At 34.6% G+C, this 22,476-nt stretch overlaps 1 protein-coding gene across 9 annotated transcripts in view; it reads right to left on the reverse strand.

Moving 5' to 3' along the window:
* The window catches only part of MTMR3 (myotubularin related protein 3), a 117,438-nt gene that overhangs the window by 77,980 nt on the left and 16,982 nt on the right, over window positions 1–22,476 (reverse strand). The window lies entirely within an intron of this gene.

The raw sequence follows: 22,476 nt of genomic DNA on the forward strand, positions 1-22,476 counted from the left end.
AAAAGGATATTTAAATATTTTGTTATACAAAACCAAACTGTGAGTATCATTATCTTTATATTTAAAAGCTAGTATTTACTGAATTATGAGGCAATCACTGAGATATGTATTTTTCACACATTATCTCACTTAATCTTCATAGGACTGCTAAGGTAGATATTAATTAGCCCATTTCACAGTGGAGACTCCAAGTCTCTCAAGGATTAAGTAAACTGCCCAAGGATTCTAAAATCCAAATCTATTTTTTTCTAGATTCTAAAATACCAGGCTAGAGTGGACACCTCACTATGACAGTTTTCTCCCAAAACAAGAGTAGGATCTTATCAATATCTGCAAACATGACAATGTATAACAAAGTACTGAAACTTAGATACTTAGGAAAGAAATATAAATTTTATATTAAAATGCAAATATAACAAAAGAAAACTCCAGATGTTACATGCACAAGAAAAACTGGGCTCTAGAATACACAAATAGGGCATAAGGAAAACCCACCTTCTTTTATTATTCCAATATGGACAGTTGCTCATTTGATTAGATGTGTACAAAGAATTTTAGTGTCCTGAGTTTAATTTTCACAAGAAAATGTGCTCACTTCCAGCATTATTATACATAATATAAATGTCTCTATCCATAAATCAATTGCCCTAAAAGTGTGTACTCCTACAGGGAGAACAGGTAGAAGAATAAATATTACTTGGACAAGCATTAAGTATTATCATCCCTGCAGGAGGTGGTGATAAGGGACAACTAAAATTGCTCTGTTGGGTGAACAGTATCAACTTGATACTTTACAGTATCAATGTACAAAGAACACTGACAGGCTAAAGTCTGATTAGTATCTCTTGGTTCAAAAAGTACCTGAAAGTACTGTAATACCTGGTGACAACAGACCAATGAAATATAAGCAGAAGTCAGCAAAACGCATTTTAATTCTTGAATTTCAAAATGTCTTGACCAACAGTAAAACAAACTATTGATATATATGCATTTAGTTAAGAAGCTTAAAAGCATACTGAGAATTCTGACCATATAGGAACCTGAAGCAATGTGAAATATTTACCAATTATGAGGCGTATCTAAGAACTTAGATATAAGATGATCCTCAAAATTAAACTATAAAAACCCACAAAGGACTGCTCTATGGTTATGTAAGAGAATGTCCCCTTACCTTATTCTTGAGAAATAAGCTAACGTATTTTAAGGCAAAGGGTCGTAGTTCCTCCAACTTACTCTCAAATAGTTCAGAAAAAAATGAAGAGAGAATAAAACATATGAAATAACATGTAAACAACTGATAAAGGGCACTGGTAAGTTCCTTGTATTATTTCTGTTATTAAATCTGAAAGTACATCAGGGCAAAAACATTCTTTAAAATCTGCCAAAAACATGACAAAGGATTAATATTTTTGTTAATTAATTGTTAAATTAGTCTGTAAGTACATGAACACTGATTATATTAATCATTACTCTATATTTTCCTATTTAAAAATCCAAATTAAACAGTAAATTGTACTCTAGTTCCAGGTAAAGTATATTCTGACTAAGAGAAAGGCTATATAAGACTACCTAGAACGATATTATTCGTTATCTAAATTATGCAATTGACCTTGCTCACTAACATGCCTTCCAAGCAATCTAATTATAATGTTACTAATAGGGTAGGTATACCATTCCAGTGCTCCATTAAATTTATAAACAAACCAAAACAAAACGTTTTAAAAATAACTTTCACTATGAAACTAAAAACAAAGGCATTATAGTGACACAAGTCAATATAGAAATGTTTTTATCTTAATCTAGGTATAGTTACATGTGTCTATAAATATATATAAAAAGTTATCAAGATTTAATTTAAGGTTACTGCACTATTACATGAATATTTTACCTCAATTTAAAAAAAGAATTAAAACAAAGTACTTTCAGAAAACAGAGAAGTTCTCAATACAAGTCCAAAACCTAAAATTCAACAGGCTGACAAGATTACAGTGGCACTCAAGATTTATAACCAGTCCCTAGGATTTTGATTACCATGACTACACCACTGAAATGGGCATGTTTTAAAAGAATAACCACTGCAGAGCTTTGAGTAGAAGGTGTGCAAAAATCAAGGCACATGCAAAGTAGAAAGAAGAGCTGCCGGTCAGAAGTTCCCACCAAATAGCATAAAATCTTGACGAATCTTTAACACTGTCTTGCAAAAAGGCTAGAAATCAGATTAGACACACTCCCCTCTACTGTCTTAATCTACTTCAAAAAAATAAAATACATGGAAAGGCTTTTTCCCCCTTTTAAGGAGACTACAGAAATGGAAAATTATTTTTTTTAAATATAGCTTTAGCAAAAACTAAATGTTGTTATCACTTTGGATGTTGTCTTTTATTCAAAACAATGTCTACATGTACAGGACAATATAAACCAAAATCAATGTATGTACAGGTAAACAGTACAATGAAACTAACATTTAAGAAGCAAGTATGGAAACAGATAGGGGTAGATCAGCTCCTGCTATCTTCCTTCCACAGGGCTGTATCCCATTTCAGAGATGCAAGTACTGTTAACCTTGTTGTGTCAGTATTTCCACTGCAGAATTTAAAACAAAAATTTTTTTCTAATTAAACAGTAAAATTGCCCAGTTACCATTCAGAAAGCACTCTCAACTGTAAATAAATTCAAGATTTTTTTAGCCAATACCACTTAAAAGTTAATCATTTTTAAAGTTCACTTTCTTAATAACAAACTAAATATAATCATAAACTTAGAAGTCAACATAAAAGGTCTGGGTATAATCATTTTTATTAAATTCTGTAATAGGCAAAAACTAATCTATAGTTACAGAGACATCAGATCAGTTATGTGCTGGAGCTAGGGAATGGAGTAGTGATTTTATAAGGACATACAGGTGTCAAATTACACTAGGTTAATTCTGTTATATCTTAAAGTTGACAGAAAAAAATATACATGCAATTTAGCCTTTTAATAATGACTGGAAAATCAAATGCTAAGGAAACAAATTACTGAAATTGATTTAATTAAAAGATTAAAAGGCTATTTGTACAGCAGCCAATCTAGATGCCTTCCAAAATGACTTGGTCCTACTCTCCACACACTACTCCCACTCCTTAACCTCTTGCTCAGTGCTATAAGCATTTCAGTCAAAATATGAACCTTCCTTCTAAGCATTAGAGATACTTTTAAAAATTACAAGCCTAAAACAATAACAAACCTACACTTTCCTAAAGCTATCTTACAATAATCTAAAAGGAACTGCTCATATAACCTCTTATAATCCATGAGAGGAAACAAAGGATAAATGATACTGGGAAACAACATAAGAAATGCAAATGTTCAAGATATATATAAAAATACGCTCAGCCTCATAAATAACCAGGAAAACACAAATTGAAACAATAACAATTTTCCATACTTAAGACTGCAGAAAGCAAGATACTGTTTAATTTCAAATAGTGGAATGAGTTTGGAAAGTAACTACTTGCACATGTACTTCTGGTATAAGTGAAACTGTTACCTCTACTTTGAAGATCATTTTGGCAGTATATTAAAACTGTAACTATGGCCCTGACTGGTGTGGCTCAGGGAGTTGGGCGTTGTTCCACAAAACAAAAGTTCGCTGGTTTGATTCCCAGTCAGGGAGCAGGGGCAGGTGAAAGAGGGGACAAATGGTGATGGAAGGAGACTTAGACTTTGAACGGTGAGCACACAATACCATGTGCAGATGATATACTGTAGAACTGTACACAAGAAACCTATATAATTTTACTGACCAATGTAACCCCAATAAATTCAATTAAAAAAATTTAAAAGTGAACCACATATACGAGGACTGTCCAGAGAAAGTCCAGACATTATTAATAGAAGGAGAACAGTTTGTGCAACACTGATGAAACTAGAAGCCAAGAAGAGTGGACTGGAATGCACATGCATAAACAGTGACTTCACTGTACTAGTCAGTGGGGGTGGTAGACACTGTTGAGTTAGATGTGTACTATATGGCCGTCTATTCAAAATGACTGAGTAAGGAGAGCAATGAATCTGTGTCAAATTTTGCATTAAGCTTGAACATTCCTCTGCAGAAACTGTTGGGATGATTGAGAAGGCCATAGCTATGGGCAACGGGTGACCAGCAGCTTCATCATGACAACACACCCACTTGCGCATCACATCTCATGCAGAGTTTTTTTGAGAAACATCAAATCACCCAGGTACCTCCTACAAGCCAGTTAGATACCCTGCAACTTCTGGCTTTTCCCAAAATTAAAGTCACCTTTGAAAGGGAAGAGATTTCAGACCATCAAAGAGATTTAGGAAAGTATTAGAGGGTAGCTGATGGTGACTGGGATAACTGTGTGAGGTCTCAAGGTGCCTACTTTAAAGGGGACCAAGGCATCATTGTCCTAGGTACAATGCTTCTTTTAACTTGTATCTTCTTCAATAAATGTCTCTATTTTTCATATTACATGGCTGTATACCTCTGGATAGACCCTGTATTATTTAAGGGTGTGTGTGTATATATATATATATATATATATATATACACACACACACACACACACACACACACACACACATACACAAAGGCATGAGGAAAAAAGCCTAGAAGGAAAATAAATAAAACTAATTACATAGTAATTACCTAGAGAGTGAGGGAAAAAAATTTGAAAACAATGGGTTAAAGGAATTTTAGCCTTTCTTTAATATTTTGGTATTCTACAAGGAGAAATTTATTCACTTATTTGTATACTGAAACTTTATTTTGGAAGGAGATGATGCAAACAAGAAACCAATGTAACACATTTCCTCCTATAAGTAGTATAACCTGAGAAATACTATCAGCATTTCCAAGAAATATTACTGTGTCTACTACATATACTATTTTGCACACTGATTTGGAAAACCCATCAATACTTAAAATTTTCTTTTCTAATTAGCTACTATCACTAAGGAAGAATATAAACTTCTAATAAACTTCAGAATCTAGAAAAAATATGAAAAAAGAATTTAAAACAAATTTGAAAATGACAAAAAAATTGTTTGAGGACATTAAAGAAGACCTAAGGCAAATGGAAAGACATCCCATATTCATGGATCAGAAGATTTAATTTGTTAAGATAGTAACACTAAACACAAACTGATCTATGGACTAAATACAATCACTATAAAAATATCTGTTGATTTTTTTTTTTGCATACATTAACAAGCTGATCCTAACACTCAAAAGGAAATGCAAGGAACTCAGAATAATCTGGGGGGAAAAAAGTTAAAGAACTTATACTCTCAATTTCAAGACTTACAGAAAAGCTTTAGTGATCAACACAATGTGGTACTAACAAAAAGAGAAACATACAGATTATTGGAATAAGAGTCCACAAATAAACCCTGACATAATTTGATCAGCTGATTTTTGAAAAGGGTGCCAGGACAAGTCAATGGGGAAAGAAAAGTTTTTTCAACAAACAGAAGTGGAACAACTAAATATCCACATACAAAAGATCAAAGTTGCAATGCTAACTCACACCATATGCAAAAAATGAACTCAAAATGGATCAAGACTAAATGTAAGAGCTAAAACTATGAAACTTTTACAAGAAAACTTAGGAGTATGCCTTCATTACTTTGCATTATGCAATGATTTCTTAGATAGAAAATTAAAACAACCCTGACTGATGTGGCTCAGTTGGGTGGGTGTCATCTCACAAAGCTAAAGGTTGCTGGTTCCATCCCTGGTCAGTATACCTATTCAGATTGTAGGTTTGGTCCTGGAAGGGGTTTTGGGCATTCTTAAGAGAAGCACCTGACTGATGTTTCTCATCCTCTCTTTCTTTCTCTCTCCCTTTCCCTCTCTCTAAAAATAAATTTTAAAAATATTTTTAAAAAACAAAACTGTAAGTCATCAAAGCAGCAGCAGATAAATGCAATTTCAACAAAATAAAGCATATCTGTGCTTCAAATGAAACCATCAAGAAAGTGAAAAGATAATCCATTAGAGAAAATTTTTGCAAACTATATTATTTGATAAGTGACTTGTATTCAGAATATATTTTAAAAACACTACAATAGTTAACTTAAAAATAATAAATTAATAAATGAGCAATTGGCCCTAGCCAGGTAGTTTAGTGAGTTAGAGCATCTTCCCAATATGCCAAGGTTGCAGGTTCAATCCTGGGACAAGAAAATTACAAGAATCAACCGATGAATACATTAATAAGTGGAATAACAAATGGATGTCTCTCTCTCTCTCTTTTCCTCTCTCACTCTCTTTTTCCTCTCTCTCTCAAATCAATAGTTTTTTTAAAATGGACAATGGATCTGAACAGACATTTCTCCAAAGATATACAAATATCTAATAGGCACATGAAAAGATACTCAACATCATTAGTCATTAGGATAATGAAAAAGAAATCCACAATGAGATACTACTTCACATCCATTAAAATGACTATTGTTTAAAAAACGAAACAAAAGAAAAGAATAAAGGATTGTCTAGGTGTGAAGAAAAGCCAGTGGGAATGTAAAACGGAGCAGCCACTGTAGAAAACAGTATGGCAAGTCCTAAAAAAATTAAACATAAAATTACTGTATGATCCTGCAATTCCACTTCTGGGTCTATACACACCAAAACTGAAAGCAGGGACTTGAACAGGTATTTGTGCACCCATGTTCACAGCAGCAGTATTCACAAACCGCCAAAAGGTGGGAGCATCCCAAGTGTCTGTCAAGGGATGAATGGATAAATAAAATGTGGTATACATATATAAAATAAAGTATTACCCAGCCTTCCAAGGAAGGAAATTCTCACACATGCCACAACACAGGTGGACTGATGGCACTGTGCTTAAAGAAATAGGCCAGTCACAAAAGAACATATACCATATAAGTTCACTTATGTGAAGTGCTTAGAATAGTCAATTCAGAGATAGAAGGTAGAATGGTGGTTGCTAGGGCCTAGGGAAAGGGATGAATGGCGAATTAGTGTTTAATGGATCAGTGTTTCAGTTGGGGAGGATGAAAAAGTTCTGTAGATGGAGAGTGGCAACAGATGCACAACAATGTGAATGTACTTAGTGCCACAGAACTATCTGCTTAAAATGGTAAATTTCATGTTATGTATATTTTGCCATAATGAAATTTTGTGTGTGTGTGCATAAAGTAAAAGAAGCAAAGAATTTCAGAAAATAAACAAACAACGCATTTAAAAATAAAATTAAAAATCCTAAGTGCCCAAAGAGAAATTTCCTAAAAACAATTAACAGAATGTTCATTAAAACACTGCAGTATTACAAGACACACAGATACCCAAAAATGCTGTAGTTTTTGTTATGCTGATATTAAACTGATAATTTTTAAATCTTTAAAATAAGCAATATTTAGACCTGGCTGGTGTAGCTCAGTGGATTGAGTGCAGCCTGTGAAGCAAAGGGTCACCAGTCTGATTCCCAGTCAGGGCACCTGCCTGGGCTGCAGGCCCCCAGGTGGGGGTGCCACGAGTGGCAACTACACATTGATGTTTCTCTCCCTCTCTTTCTCCCTCCCTTCCCCTCTCTCTATAAATAAATAAATAAAGTAAAATAATTTTAAAGTAAAGATTATTTAGTAAAACCTGAAAAAAATGAAAGTCATGTATCTTCAAACAAGAATACCAAAAAAGCAAACATGAATAAATAAATAAATAAATTAGAGGCAAAATTCACAAGGTTTAGCTTTGGCATTTGGTCAGCATCAATATTTTAGGCCAAATGTGATTTATATCTATGTTTTATATCAAAACATAAACAATTTCTACTCTAGAGAATCATTTATAGTACAATAAGATATTTTTTTAAAATCTTTATCCGTATTAGGTGTACAACACTGGTCTTGACATGATCTCCTTTGCCTCTAAGACTCTTTTCCTCCCATTCAAAAAGTTTAAATATCAATCATTTCTCTCGTTATGCAGAAGCAAGACACAAATATGCCAATGATTAAATTAAAACACATCATTCAAATATGGATTCTAAATACCAGTAGACATCAAAACTGAGCACACACACAAATTTAACAAGATACTCTTTAGTCAAGTGCCATATCCAGACTTCAGCTTAAGTACCTTGTTTATTCCTAAAGTCTTAATCTTAACCATCAATTTTCCAATAGGTTTCCTTTTATATAATAAAACTCCAACAAAATGTTCTTTTCTCTAGACTATTATAGATGGTTTAATTAGCAGAAATGAGTCACTTCGAACAATATGCCATGATCTAACAATTTTTTCAGCTAATAAAGGATAATGAATGAGTTACTGAATTATCTGATTAAAATTTTGAAGCAAATTACTTAAAACTTTGAAGAGTAACAAAAGCACGAATAAAATAAAGTACACATACAAAGTCATCAACCAGTATCCTAAATAAAATTAAATATCTGAAGTACATTGTAACATAATTATACTGGGTTGAGTTTAATCTCGAAAAATATTTCCTACAGATTAAAACCAAGACTAGAAAAATGCCTAAAGGTAAATATAATTAATAGTCCAGAAATACTTACTAAATTTAAAGAGCCAAATGTCTTATTGGGCATATCATCACTGTTTGACCACAATAATTTATTAACCCTTTGATGAAAAACTCCTTTTTTTCTCTTCATGGCTAGCTTTTGTTTGCAATGTATATAAAATTAGACACTTTAAACCACTTCACCAAATGTGTCAGTTGAGAAATCCATGGCAAGACAGACATGTCAATTACTTTCAAGTATGTACATTTTTGGCATAAGAATAAAAATGTGCCCTGACTGGTGTAGCTCAGTTGGTTGGGGGGTGTCCCACAAAGCAAAAGGTCACAGGTACGATTCCCGGTCAGGGCACATGCCTGGCTTGCAGGTTCAGTCCCCAGTTGGGGCTCATTTGAGAGGCAAATGATCCATGTTTCTCTCACACATGGATGTTTCTCTCCTTCTTTCTCCTTCCCTCCCCTCTCTCTAAAAATAATTTTTAAAAAAATATTTTTTGGAAAAAAAAAAGGAAATAAATAAAATAGTGTCCTGCTGAAGAATTAAGAAGAGATGGGGCCTAGAGAAAACTATTTCCCCCCAGAAAAAACGAGGACAGGAAGGATAAAATGAGGAAACAATGATCCAGTGACTACTAGCAAAACTATGTAGTCAGTCATATGATATTTTCCCAAAACATTAAGAGCTTTAATTGTGGATTTTAGCCTGATACTAAACTGTCTCTTGTGAAGAGGAAAGAAGACAATTCAACTAACCATACAAAGAAACAACCCCTTCTTTATATTCTTAAAGACAAATAATATTGTATACTTCTACCTGTTACGATCCACAACAAATAGAATTTTGTTTGGTTAAAATGCCCTTTACTCTTAACAAATAACATATTTGTTTTAAAATTTTCAGACAGATTCTGGAGGTAAAACCTCCAGTGTAGCAAAAGAAATCAGAAGGTTATCTTAACCCTCCAACATTTTACTCACTTAAGTCAAAACTTACATATGCCTTGGCTGGTGTGGCTCAGTGGACTGAGCGCCAGCCTGCGAACCAATGGGTCACCGGTTCAATTCCCAGTCAAGGCACATGCCTGGGTTGCAGGACAGGTCCCCAGTTGGGGGTGCATGAAAGGCAACCACGCATTGCCTCTCACTCTATTTCCCTCTCTTCACACTGTCTAAAAATAAATAAAATATTTAAAAATAAAAAATAAAAACTTAAATATGAGTAATTCCCCAACTCCTATGCCTATTCCTCTTCCTTTATAAGCTATAAACTGAATGAGGTTAGAGACCATATAATCTTGTTTACTACTCTATCTATACGGCCTAAGGCGTAACAGTGCCTAATAAATATGCAGCATTTGATAAAATATTTATTGTATTAATAAGCCTAAGCAAATTCTATCAGAGAAACAGGCAAAGATATGAAAAAGGAAGATGTCTCAAGGCAAAGGAAATCCTTCAGAGCGCTCCTACCTGCTTGAAGTTCAAAGTTAATTAGAACATGTAGAAGTTATTTTAAATTATATGACCAACCTAAAGATTCTTGCTTAACATCATGGACTTATTTTTCAATACATTAAGAAGTAAAACCTTATTCTGACATACACTGGGAGATTAGTGTAAGAAAGAAAATTTATATATAAAGTTCCAAACAGCACAAGTATATACCACACTCCCAACATTTCCCTTAGAGATAAATCTCATGCCAGATAACACCAGCAATTACTGATCTTTTCTAACTGAAACACAAACTTTCTGCATTAGCAGCATTATGATATTGGATGATTTCAAATGGGAAAAAGTATTTTACAATTTCAAGATAAATAAGGTTCAACTTTTCTGTAACAGCTATTCAAACTCCCATTTACTGTTAGCAAATATTCTTTACTCATAAAATCTTCAAGCTACTTATCCATGTACAACGTCTGTCCAGAGGGTATCCAGCCACGTAATATGAAAAATAGAGGCATTTATTAAAGATTCAAGACACATTACACATAGGACAATGACACCTCAGTTCTCTTCCAAGTAGGCACCTTAGGACCTCACACAGTTCTCCCAATCACCATCAGCGGCTCTGTCATATTTTCCTGCAACTCATCAACAGTCTGAAATCTTTTCCCTCTCAAAAGCGATTTTAGTTTTGGGAAAAGCCAGAAGTTAACAGGATGCCAAATATGGGTTGTAGAGGGGGACTAAGTCACCTGAGTGATTTGAAGTTTCGCCAAAAATCTCCGCATGGGATGTAATGCATGAGTGGGCATGTTGTTGTGATGAAGGTGCCAATCACCAGTTGCAGCCTTCTGAATCATCCCAACAGTTCTGCAGGTGAATGTTCAAGCTTAACACAAAATTTGATGCAGGTTCATTGCTCTACTCACTCAGTCATTTTGAATGCAATGACCACACAGTACACATTCTCACTCAATGGCATCTACTGCTCCCAATGACTAGTACAGTGAAGTTATCATTGTTCATGCATGTGCATTCCAGTCCACTCTCCTTGTCTGCCAGTTTACATCAATGTTGCACAAACTATTCTAGTTCTATTAACAATGTCTGGACTTTTTCTGGACAGAACTCATATGTCATGGACAAAGTGTAACAATTTACCCATAAAGTTACTTTTTTTTAAAAGATTTTACTTATTTTTTTTTAAAGATTTTATTTATTTTTAGAGAGGGGAAGAGAGGGAGAGAAACATCAATGTGTGGTTGCCTCTTGTGTGCCCCCTACTGGGGACCTGGCCCGCAACCCAGGCATGTGCCCTTACTGGGAACCGAACCAGTGACCCCTTAGTTCACAGGCCAACACTCAATCCACTGAGCCACACCAGCCAGGGCCATAAAGTGACTTTTTACCAAAACATAAAGCTATAAAAGGAAAGCAAAAAACAGGTATTAAATAAATACCTAATATTTTATAACCTTCTATCATTTACCTAGTAGTAATGAAGACAATAAAATAAGGGGAAATTATTTAACATCTTTTGTCAATATTTAAATGCTAGCACTATTTCTTGAGTGATGCCACATTTGGCATGAAGACTTGTTCCAGTGAAATAAAAGTTCCAGTGAACAAAGATGGTCCAATTTAGTAGGTGAAAATTAAATGAAAATTATATGCTAGGATTATAAAGTCTCATAGGTAGGTGTTTCAACTTTTAATGCAAATCCAAGTACAATTTTTAAAATCTTGTATGAAAGGTTTTCTCTTGGGTAATGAGGAGTGGAGAAGAGAATAATATCACTAAGAAAACAAAACTGAAATCTTTAGTCCTAAACAATGATCCAAATGTAAGATACACCTTTGGCCACACAATTTTTTATTTAGGCAGTAAATATGAAAATTTAATGCCTCTTTCATATGAAAAAATAAGTCACTAAGTATCACCTCTCATCTTCTACTGTTAAAACTTTAAGAGACTTTAAGGGATTTTTAAGAGACTAGTCCTATTGTTTTAATTATTTCCATATTCTAATGAATACCAGCTGGTGGAAGCCAATAAAAAATCCTTTACTAAAGGTGTCAGGATATTATAGAACAAGAACAGAATAATCCATAATTAATTAGTGACATTATATCTTAAAGCTCAAAGTATTGTGGTTACAGTGTCCAGTGAAACAGTTCCAGCTATTAATTGTAAGCATTAGTGAGCAACTGGTAAAGTAGTAGATCCAGGATATTGTTTACAATCCTATTTATAAAGTCTAATCATTTCTTAATTTACATAAAATCCCGTAATAAATAATTAGAACATGGAAATTGGCTAATTCAGGATAGCCGCTGCAAAAGGCTGCCTGCAAAACGCAATACATTAATTTATTCAAAGTCTATAATAGCTTTTATCATACAAAATCTTGCATTTCTAAAAAATTTGTCCAAACACAATGGAGTAACTGGTTTAGGAGTAACCCTCCCACTACAACCAACTAGAACACTGGACAAAATATATGAAACAATAGGTCTTAGATGCTGGACAACAGATAGCACAGACTGCAATCCCTGAGAGAAGGGAAACATTACCTGAGACCTACGGCATGACTGCTTCAAAGCACTTTCCACACCCAAGTCAAAAAAGAGGAACCCAAACAGAGTAGAAACCCAATCAGAAATGCAAATGTGACTTCCAGAGGCTGAAGCAGCAGTAATTTCTGAGGCATCCTTGTGTCTTTACTAAACTAAGCTGTATGTACATGCATATGGTGAGATTCTGTAACGATGGACAAAGAAGCAGCACTGGGTAAGAAGCAACTATTCTGGAACTATAAACATAACCACCAGAGTTGACACAGGAACACTCAGAGCATTCAGTTGAGACCTTATAAGCAGAGCTAAACTAGCCCTAGGGCAAAGGCTCCTCTCAAGACCCACCCTAACAAAGCTTTAAATAAAAATAAGCCTGGAAAACATTTGGATAAATACAAAATTTTCCTCTTTAGAAGATAAATTGACTGTTTAAAGCAACTATAGCAAAAATAATTATGGGTTTTACAACTTATATAAAAAGTATGACAGCCCTGGCTGGTGCGGCTCAGTGAATTGAGCGCAGGCTGCAAACCAGAAGGTTGCCAGTTCAATTTCCAGTCAGAGCACATGCTGGGTTGTGGGCCAGGTCCCCCAGTGGGGGGTGCATGAGAACCAACCACACATTGATCTTTCTTTCCCTTTTTTCTCATTCCTTCTCTTTAAAAATGAATAAATAAAATAAAAAAAAAGTATGATAATAGCACCAAGGACAAGAGGAGGGGGAAAATGAAGGTATACATCAAGTGGTATATTATTATTTGAAGGCAGGCTAAGTTAAAATGCTTACAGTAAACCATAATGCAGCTAGAAAACAAAACAAATAAGTACAGTTAATATGCTAATATAGGAGATTAAATATTATAAATACTTAATCCAAAAAAGGGTAGAAAAAGAAAGAAATAACAGATGGAATAAATAGTTTTGGGAAGGACAAACTTTCTCTCTACTCTCTTAGGTTCAATATTGGAGGCCTGAGAATTAAACTGAAACTAATGATTAAGGTGGGACTCGGGCTGGGTGAGGGGATGTTCATGTGCATATGGCTGCACAAAAGTATTGGCTCTCTAAACAGCTCAAGATGGAGCTTGTATACCTAATTTAGTGTTAGAAAAGGTGAAAAGACTTCTATGAGAAGAACAAATGGGTTTCTAGGGGAATAAACAGGAGATAACAAAGTCTGTGATAATACTTGTTTATGCAGATGTGAGTGTTAACCACTTTTTTTCTTCATGGCCATAAAATTTTCCTGGATTCTTTATAGCTTTATTCCCAAAAGTTTCTGCCCTTAGAAAGATAAGGGAAGCTCCAAGAAGGCTTCTTTCTGCAGCTATTGACTATCAAATGCCTTTATGCACTGACAAGTGTAGCTCAGTTAGTTGTGGGTTGCCTGGCAAAGCAAAATGTCACCAGTTCGATTCCTGGTCAGGGCACCTCCCTGGGTTGCAGGTCCGGTCCCAGGTCGAGCTGTATACAAGAGGCAGCCTACCAATGCTCCTCTCTTACATTGCTGTTTCTCTCTTCTTTTTCCCTCTTTTCCTCTCTCTCTAAATATATATAAGTAAAATTTTTTTTAATGGCTTTGTTTAAAATAATCTTAGATCAATTCTGGAGTTCTGAGTGCATCCTACACAACAGAAACCAAGTAGCAAGTTGGTACACTTAAATCTAACCATATCAATACTTATTAATAAACATTAATGGACCTTTTCAAAAATACCAATTAAAAGGCAGAGATTGTCAAACTAATTTTTAATTAATTAATTAATTAATTTTCTTTAGAGAGAAGGGAAGGAAGGGAAGAATAGAGGGACAGAAACATCGATCAGTTGCCTCTCACACACCCTCAATTGGGGATGGCCCACAATCTAAGTGTATGCCCTGACCAGGAATCAAACTGGCAACCTTTCAAGGGTTTAGGGCCAGACTAATTTTAAAAAGCAAGACCTAGTATATGGTAACTACATGAAATACACTGTAAATATAAAGATACAGATAAGTTGAAAGCAAAAGGATGGAAAAAGATACATCTTACAAATACTAGTCATAAAAAGCTATAAAAGCTATATTCATGTTAGACAAAGTAGCTTTGGGGACAGCAAATATTACCAAGCACAGGTGGGACAAATCATTATGATAAAAGGGCAAATTTACTGAGACACAACAACCCTAAAATATGTAAGCACTTAAAAACAGAACTTCAAAATATATGAAGCAAAAACTGACAGAACTAAATCCAGAAGTGTAGGGATTTAGCAATCTTCTTCCAGTAACCGAAAGAAAACTATGGAAGAATATATAATACACATAAAAAATATATAATTATATAAAATATTTTAATAATTCTATCAACCAATAATTGATAATCTACCTGCAGGATACACATTCTTTTCAGAGAAACATAAAATATACACCACGATATGCTTCACTGCAAAAGAAATCTCAAAGTCAAAAACCTGAAATCCTATGAAGTATGTTCTCTGGTCACAATATTAAATTAGAAATCAGTAACAATAAGCTATCTAAAACAACCCCAAATATTTAACTGAACATGTTTCTAAATAATCCATAGCCAAAAAATACATTACAAGAGAAATCAGAAAATATTTAATGCTTAATGGTAGTACATAATGAGGGGTGCAGTTGAAGCTATGCTTACAAGAAAACTTAGATACCTGTACACTAAAAGATAAACCTCAACTCTTACTTCATTTATTAAACAGACTTGAAGTGTTTCACAGACCTAAATGTAAAATATAAAACCATAAAACTTCCAGAAGAAAATTTAAAAAACTATTAGCAACCTTAAGATTCTTTGCATAGTATATAAAGAGTATTAACTGTAAAAGAATAAGTCAGTAACTTTGACTTCATAAAAATTCAATTTTTCGCCCTGGCTGGCGTAGCTCAGTGGACTGAGCTCGGGCTTCGAATCAAAACATCACAGGTTCAATTCCCAGTCAGGGCACATGCCTGGGTTGCAGGCCATGGCCCCCCGCAACTGCACATTAATGTTTCTCTCCCTCTCCCTCTCCCTCTCTCTCTCCCTCTCCCTCTCTCTCTCCAGCAACTGCACATTAATGTTTCTCTCTCTCTCTCTCTCTTTCTCCTTCCCTTCCCTCTTTAAAAATAAAAAATAAAATCGTTTAAAAAATCTAAAAAAAACACACAAAAAAAACAGCATTAAAAAAATCAATTTTTCAGTCTCTGATACTGTTAAAGAAAATGAAAAGGCAAATCACAAACTAAAACATATTTGTAAAATATATGATATACAAAACCTGTGATTAAAGGACTCATATCCAGAATACTATAAAGAATTCATGCAACTTAACAACAAACTAACAAAAAGCCCTAATTTTTAAATAGGCAAAAAATGTGAAAGGACAGTACCTTACCAAAAGAGATAAATGAGCCCTGGCTGGCGTGGCTCAGTGGACTGAGCACTGGCCTGAGAATTCAAAGGTCATTGGTTCAATTCTTAGCCAGGGCACATGCCTGGGTTGTGAACCAGGTCCCCCAGTTGGGGGTGTGTAAGAGGCAACTGATCAATTTGTTTCTCACACATTTTTTCCTCCCCTCTCTTTCTCCCTCCCTTCTTCTCTAAAAGTAAATAAATAAAATCTTTAAAAAGTAAAAGGTAAATGAATGGCAAATAAGCACATGAAAAGACGATCATCACCTGAAAATCACAAAATAAAACTACACTGATACTACAGACCCACAAGAATGGCTAAAATTAATAAAGACTGACAATACCAAGGGTTAACAAGTGTGCAGAGTTCCTAGAATTCTCATCCACTGCTGATGGGAATGTAAACTGGTATAGCCACTTTTTCATAAAGTTGCAAGCATGCATTTACTATGCAACCCTGCAATTTCCACTCCTAGGTATTTAACCAAGAGAAATGATGAAAACACATCCCCATACAAAGACCTGTTTGCATACGTTCATAGAAGCTTTATTCATAACAGCCAAAAACTAGAAACCCAAATATCCATCAACTAGTTTATTGAATAAAGGTACTGTGGAATACTCATACGATAAAATACTTACTAGCAATTAAATAGAATGATCTACCAGTACTTTTAACAGGGATAAATCTCAAAGCATTATACTAAATGAAAGAGGGCAGAAACAAAACAGTACATATTATATGATTCTGTTTATATAATATTCTAGAAAAACTGCACAACAATAGTTGCAATGATCAGTATCCACCAGAGGCAGGGGTAGAGGAAGGAAAGTGATCACAAAGGGGCACGAGGGAACTTTCTGAGGTGATGAAATAGAGGGTAGTTATATGACTTTATACATTTATAAAACCTCAAACTTTATAGTTAAAAATGGGTGAATTTTATTCTGTCCAAATTATACCTCAAGCTGATTTTTTCCCCATTTGGTAGCGAAAAGGTCAGAAGCATATACACGTGCTCTCTGTAAGGCAAGTTATTTTTCCTAAGTCTTAGAGTAGTGCACTTCTTAAGAAGTTAATGACTTGCCCAAAGTCAAACCATTAGTAACCATGTTTTGGGATAAACTCAGAATGTATGCTTTAGGTGACCAGGAGGATCTATATAACTAAGACCCTTTTAATGAAGCTCCATGAACTGCATTTAACCCACAGTGAAGCCTTAATGGAAGTTTCAACTTACACAGGACAAGCCAGTTAAAACAGATTAGGCTAAAAGTTGGACAGCATAGCACAGGCATCTCAAATACTTGGCTTACCACATTCTTGCCAATGGTCGAGTTTATTTTGGGACTGGAATATTTTAAGTTCTGCATGTTCACTGCAGCACCTACACATTAATCTCATTAATGAAAGGCTTCCAAAACAATAACTCTGAAAGTTTTGTGAGTACTCACTCACCCTTCATTCTCACCTAATGTGTTACACTCAGGCAATTAGGGTCAGGTAATAAAAGCACCAGATTTTGCAAGACAACATAATGCCAACAACTTAAGCAACACAAGAAAGCTGTTCTTAATACCTTATTCACCACATCAAACTTAACCTCAGCCTAAGGAAAACAAATTAAGACTTTTCTTCATCTCTATCACTAACTCATTTTGCAGGAGCCCAGCACCTCATCCAGAGGTAAGCAATCCATGGAACCTACAACCATTGCTAGTGGCTCACTAATACTTAACATATGTATCTCACCTCTTCACTTCCCCTTCTCTGTTCTACTTTTTACTCAGTTTTCCTCCTCCCTCTTCCTGATCCTTTCATAAGGTTACCATACTTTGTGAGAAAACAATAAAGAGGATATTTATGCCTAATCGTCATTGAAATTATAACTATGATATGGTTATATCTCTGCTCTTCTACTGATTTGTGGTGATAATCTCTTTAAAGGAAATTTCTACGCTGTATAGGTATAAAGAGTTGGAAAACAATACTGATCCATTCTATACCCATGATGAACACTTTCCTTTAAGCAAAGACCACTGGAAGTGGAAAATATGTCTATTTTCATTCTACTGATTCTGAAGATAAATTATATATGAACTGAGTTCGCTTATATATTTTTTATTTGCATACATTTTAATATTTTCAGTGGTGATACACAATTATTGGACATTTGATATTTTAAAGTCCTCTTCAAATCTGAATTATTACAATTTTCTGATTATAAAATAGTATGTGGACAATAGAAATTTTAGAAAATATGGAAACCACAAAGACTCAATTTCAAAACCCTTATATTCTTATTATCCAGAGAAAAAATATTATCAATACTTTAGTGAGTAAGAACAAGGCCTGTGGACTCAGTATTTTGGGTTTGTGTTATTTCTTCTCCACTTACAGCTGGGTTGTCCTGGCAAATCACTTTGACTCTACGCTTATGTATATTAAATGCTTATCCTGAGATTAAAGTTTGAACTATCTTTAAATATTTAAAGTCAGTGTAGAAACCATATTAAATAATAGTATTTAGATATATCAGAATTCTCAATTTTAAGTGAAGAAAACCAAGCTAACTTAAAATCAGAAGAGACTGGCTCACAGAAGGATACTAAGGTGGTACACAGAAACAAAGAATGAACTTCAGAAAGGAGGGCCTCAAAGGCTCACTGCCACCGGATACATCTCGTTATCTCGTGCTTCTCTTTACTCATTGGCCTCATTCTCTCCCACTGTAGACAGACCTCCTGCCTCCTGCAAGAGGCAGTACTGGCTTCACAAACCCAGAGGAAAACTGAATGCTTGCTCCTGTGAAGCAATACCAGTGAAGAATGCCTCCTGGCCCCTTGTGTCAAATGCCAATCAGTACAAGTGGGATAGGTACAAAATTAGCCAGGCCTGGTATACATGTTTAATAACCCTTAAGCCACCAAAAAAATTAAGAATGAAAAATCATGATGAATAAACTAAAAATGACTTGCCACTATCTATAAGTTAATTTATTTTGATTCCATAAATTAAATGCACAGACCTCAACACCCAGTGAATACCTTATTTCTTTTACTAGAACTATAAATTAAGTGTTGGGAAGTCCCTAACGTTCAAAAAAAAAAATCAGGAAGGAAGGAAAAGAGGGGGGTATTGAAGGGGGAAGGAAGGAAGCAGGATGAATCTAACCTCTGGCACTGAACCACTGACCTGAAATTACAGAAAAGTCCTTCATAGGGGAAAAGAGAAAAAGGTCAATTTAATGGGCTTATATATGTGATAGTTTAGCAAAAACAAAAAACAAAAAACAGAGCAATCTCATTTTAAAACTTCACTCTGTGATGGCACAAATCTGAAACTAAAGTATAACATGAGACTTAATGTTGGTGACTTTAAATCACAACAGCAACAGCTAAGACTCATGCAGTGCTCAAGGAGCTAAGTATCTCTGGAAAAAAGCTTCCTCTTTAAAAGACATTTTTTTTTAAAAGTGGAAAGGAATCTGAAACTTCCTAGCATATCTCAGTTTTAAATTACTTTGTTTCAGTGATAATTATTTCAAAACAATTGAGTGTTACAAATAAAACGCAGCAACCCCAAAGTGCCTGGCTGATCCATCATTCATTTTAACTGACACAGACTGCTACCAACTAACTCGTTTTTATCCTTTCAATACTTCTGGTCTCATGCAAGCTGTTTTTGTTAACATAACAGCATGTACACTAAGAATTCAATTTCAACAATGACCTATATTAGTAGTATCTGCTACCTATAAGGCAGAGAAAAAGGCTCATGTTCTACTAATTTCTTATCTTTCAAGCTTAGAGTACAATGACACTCCATTTTTTAACAAATAGCAAATGTATAGTTATTTATGGTAAAGAATTACAAAGGAATGTTTACTACTCCTTAATATAAAGTTGTTAGATTCTCAGAGCCTATGAAAAGCTTACAAAAATGAAGAGTTGCAAATAGTGTAGAGGAAAAGTCAAGGTCCTTGCTTATAATATTTGTAACAGCCAACATAAAGCTGTTGTGACACACAGCACTCTCCTAAGACCATTTTATTAGTCAATGAATCTTAAAACAACCCTACAAGGAATTAACCCATTTTACAAAAGGGGAAACTAAGGCACAGTGAAATAAGGTAACTTGCCCAAGTCATAAAACTAGCTAATAAATAATTTATAGATGCAAGTTTAAACCATTTGAGAAATTAAAGTAGGATTAGCATATATAAGGCCAATTCAAACACAAATAGGACAATTTCAGAGTACTCTATTTCAAAAAGGCAGAAAAGAAACACAAATTAAGAGAAACTAAGATTTTTTTCTCTCAGTGCAATAAAACTGGGCTCAGCCCAGATCACTAGGAGGGAAAATATCTATATTGTCAAATTATACAAAATACCACAAAGTAACATTTCTTAAGTAAAGAAGCAGCTCACTTTTAACTTTCTGGGGGCACTTTCTGGAAAAAATTTATATTAAATGACAGTACTTTGAAAACTAACTTTTCACTCCTAATTATTATGCTTGAAAGACTACAGAAAATGGCTAAAAGCAATCTTCCACAATATTTGATAGGAAAGAAATATCATATTAAATAATTTTACTGAAAAATAGAAAAGTACTACAATAATCAAAAATGGGTCAATCAGTCACTGTGGTATATTCACTTAGCTTTATCTATGAAAAATGTTTTCGGATTATTCAGGTGTTTTCTTATCTCTGAGACAACCTTTAAGAACATGATGAAAAAGGCAAACTATTTCTACAGAGTCTACATTAAGTGATCATTGATAGTGATTACAAAAGATTAATCTGTCACCTAGAAAAATGTAAAGCTATGAAATTGAATTTAAAAATGGAACTGCAATCACTCTAATGCACAAAATTGATCCTAATTAGTACTATTTATTTCACAGTCCTGAAGCAAGCCCACCTTAATACAATTTTTACTCTAAAATGTTCACTGAAGTAGGCAAAGGGTCTATTCCTCAAAACTGAACTGATTCTGGCCTTGCTTTGGTTTTTCTGGTTTGTTCAAGTAGGAAACAGTAGCACAGTGTCTGACATGAACTTGATACTTATGCTTACTACTGAGCTAAGTATATTCCCTGAGCTCTAGAAAACCGATACAGCACCAAGCTTCTTGAGTTAACCCTTACTCACCACAGACTATTCTCATTCAGGCCCAAGAAGAAAAGAGCACCACAGCCCCACAAAGGTAACCACTATTTTAAATCCTCACCTCATTTCCCATCCCCAAGTTTTACAACAGTGTTAAGGAAAAAATCTTACTTGCATACTACTATGGAAGTCCTTTCTACCATTATTCCCAAGAGGTACAGCAGCAAGATCTCATCTTGATTTCTTGGCTGCCTTTCACTTGATGTAATCAGCATGAAGCTTTGAAATAGGACCCTGGGATAGGCCATTCCCTTCAAAGTGTCTATCATTACTTCTTGGTGAGTCAGCTTCTGGACTGCTGCCAATGTGCTTTTTGTTGAGTTTATCATGAAACCATATTTCTGTAGAGTTGAAATGATGGCCAAAACACTGCATTTCAAAAGACTCCTTCAAAGTGTTTATCAAAGCCACTCACATGCTTTAGTAAGAGAAGGGGTTTACATAGTATCATATTAAAAGATTCTCCTATGTGAAAGTATCCAAAAATGTCCTGTAAAATCTTCTGATAATTTTGTTTAGGTAGATTTTATTTTATGCAAATAGGCATATTTAAAAGCTTTTTATTATGCCCTGAGGAAGGCAGTCATCTTTTCTGCATCAGGTTAATGTACTCAAGAACTTTGAAGTTAACGAAAGCATGAGATATCCAAGAATTCTAAGGGTCCATCAAATATCTCTGAAGGGAAAAATCTTTTCTATTGTACCTTTTTAGAGGAATCCACTAATAAAAAATTTTGTAAGCCTTAGTTCTGAGAAAGTAAAACACTGCTAGGAATGGGAGAAGGGGTATACGTCGTACAATTATAGTTCCACAGAACAGGAATGGGAAAAGTTCCTGGCACTGAATAAAATAATGGACAGTAATAATGCTTTCAGGGTATACAAGTAAGTTAGGTATTCGTGTATGGTATTATTCTCTTTATAGGAAAAACTCGGGTGTCTTCTAAACTTTAAAAACTGGCATGAGAGCAAATGGTCAAGATGAATCTAGACCTTGAGATGCTGAGAGCTTATTTCAGGTTTGTCAGTAGAAGGATACAGAATGACTTTTCTAATTACTTTTTTTCCATTTTTATTGAACTTTTACCAGGAGAGAGAGACACTGATTTGTTGTTCCATTTATTTATGCATTCACTGGTTGCTTCTTATTTATGTGCCCAGACCAGAAATTGAACCTGCAACCTTGGTATATCAGGTGGATGCTCTAACCAACTGAGCTACTTGGCCAGGGCCTAGAATGACTTCTAAAAATGTAATATATACAGATTTACAGGTTTAAGAAACTTACCATCATTTAAAATATGTTCATGTATGTTTTCAGTGTATAAATTTAAGGCATGCACCAAA

The sequence above is a fragment of the Phyllostomus hastatus genome, unplaced genomic scaffold, assembly GCF_019186645.2.
Source record: "Phyllostomus hastatus isolate PE091 unplaced genomic scaffold, TTU_PhHast_1.1 phas_scaffold_760, whole genome shotgun sequence".
NCBI lineage: Eukaryota > Metazoa > Chordata > Mammalia > Chiroptera > Phyllostomidae > Phyllostomus > Phyllostomus hastatus.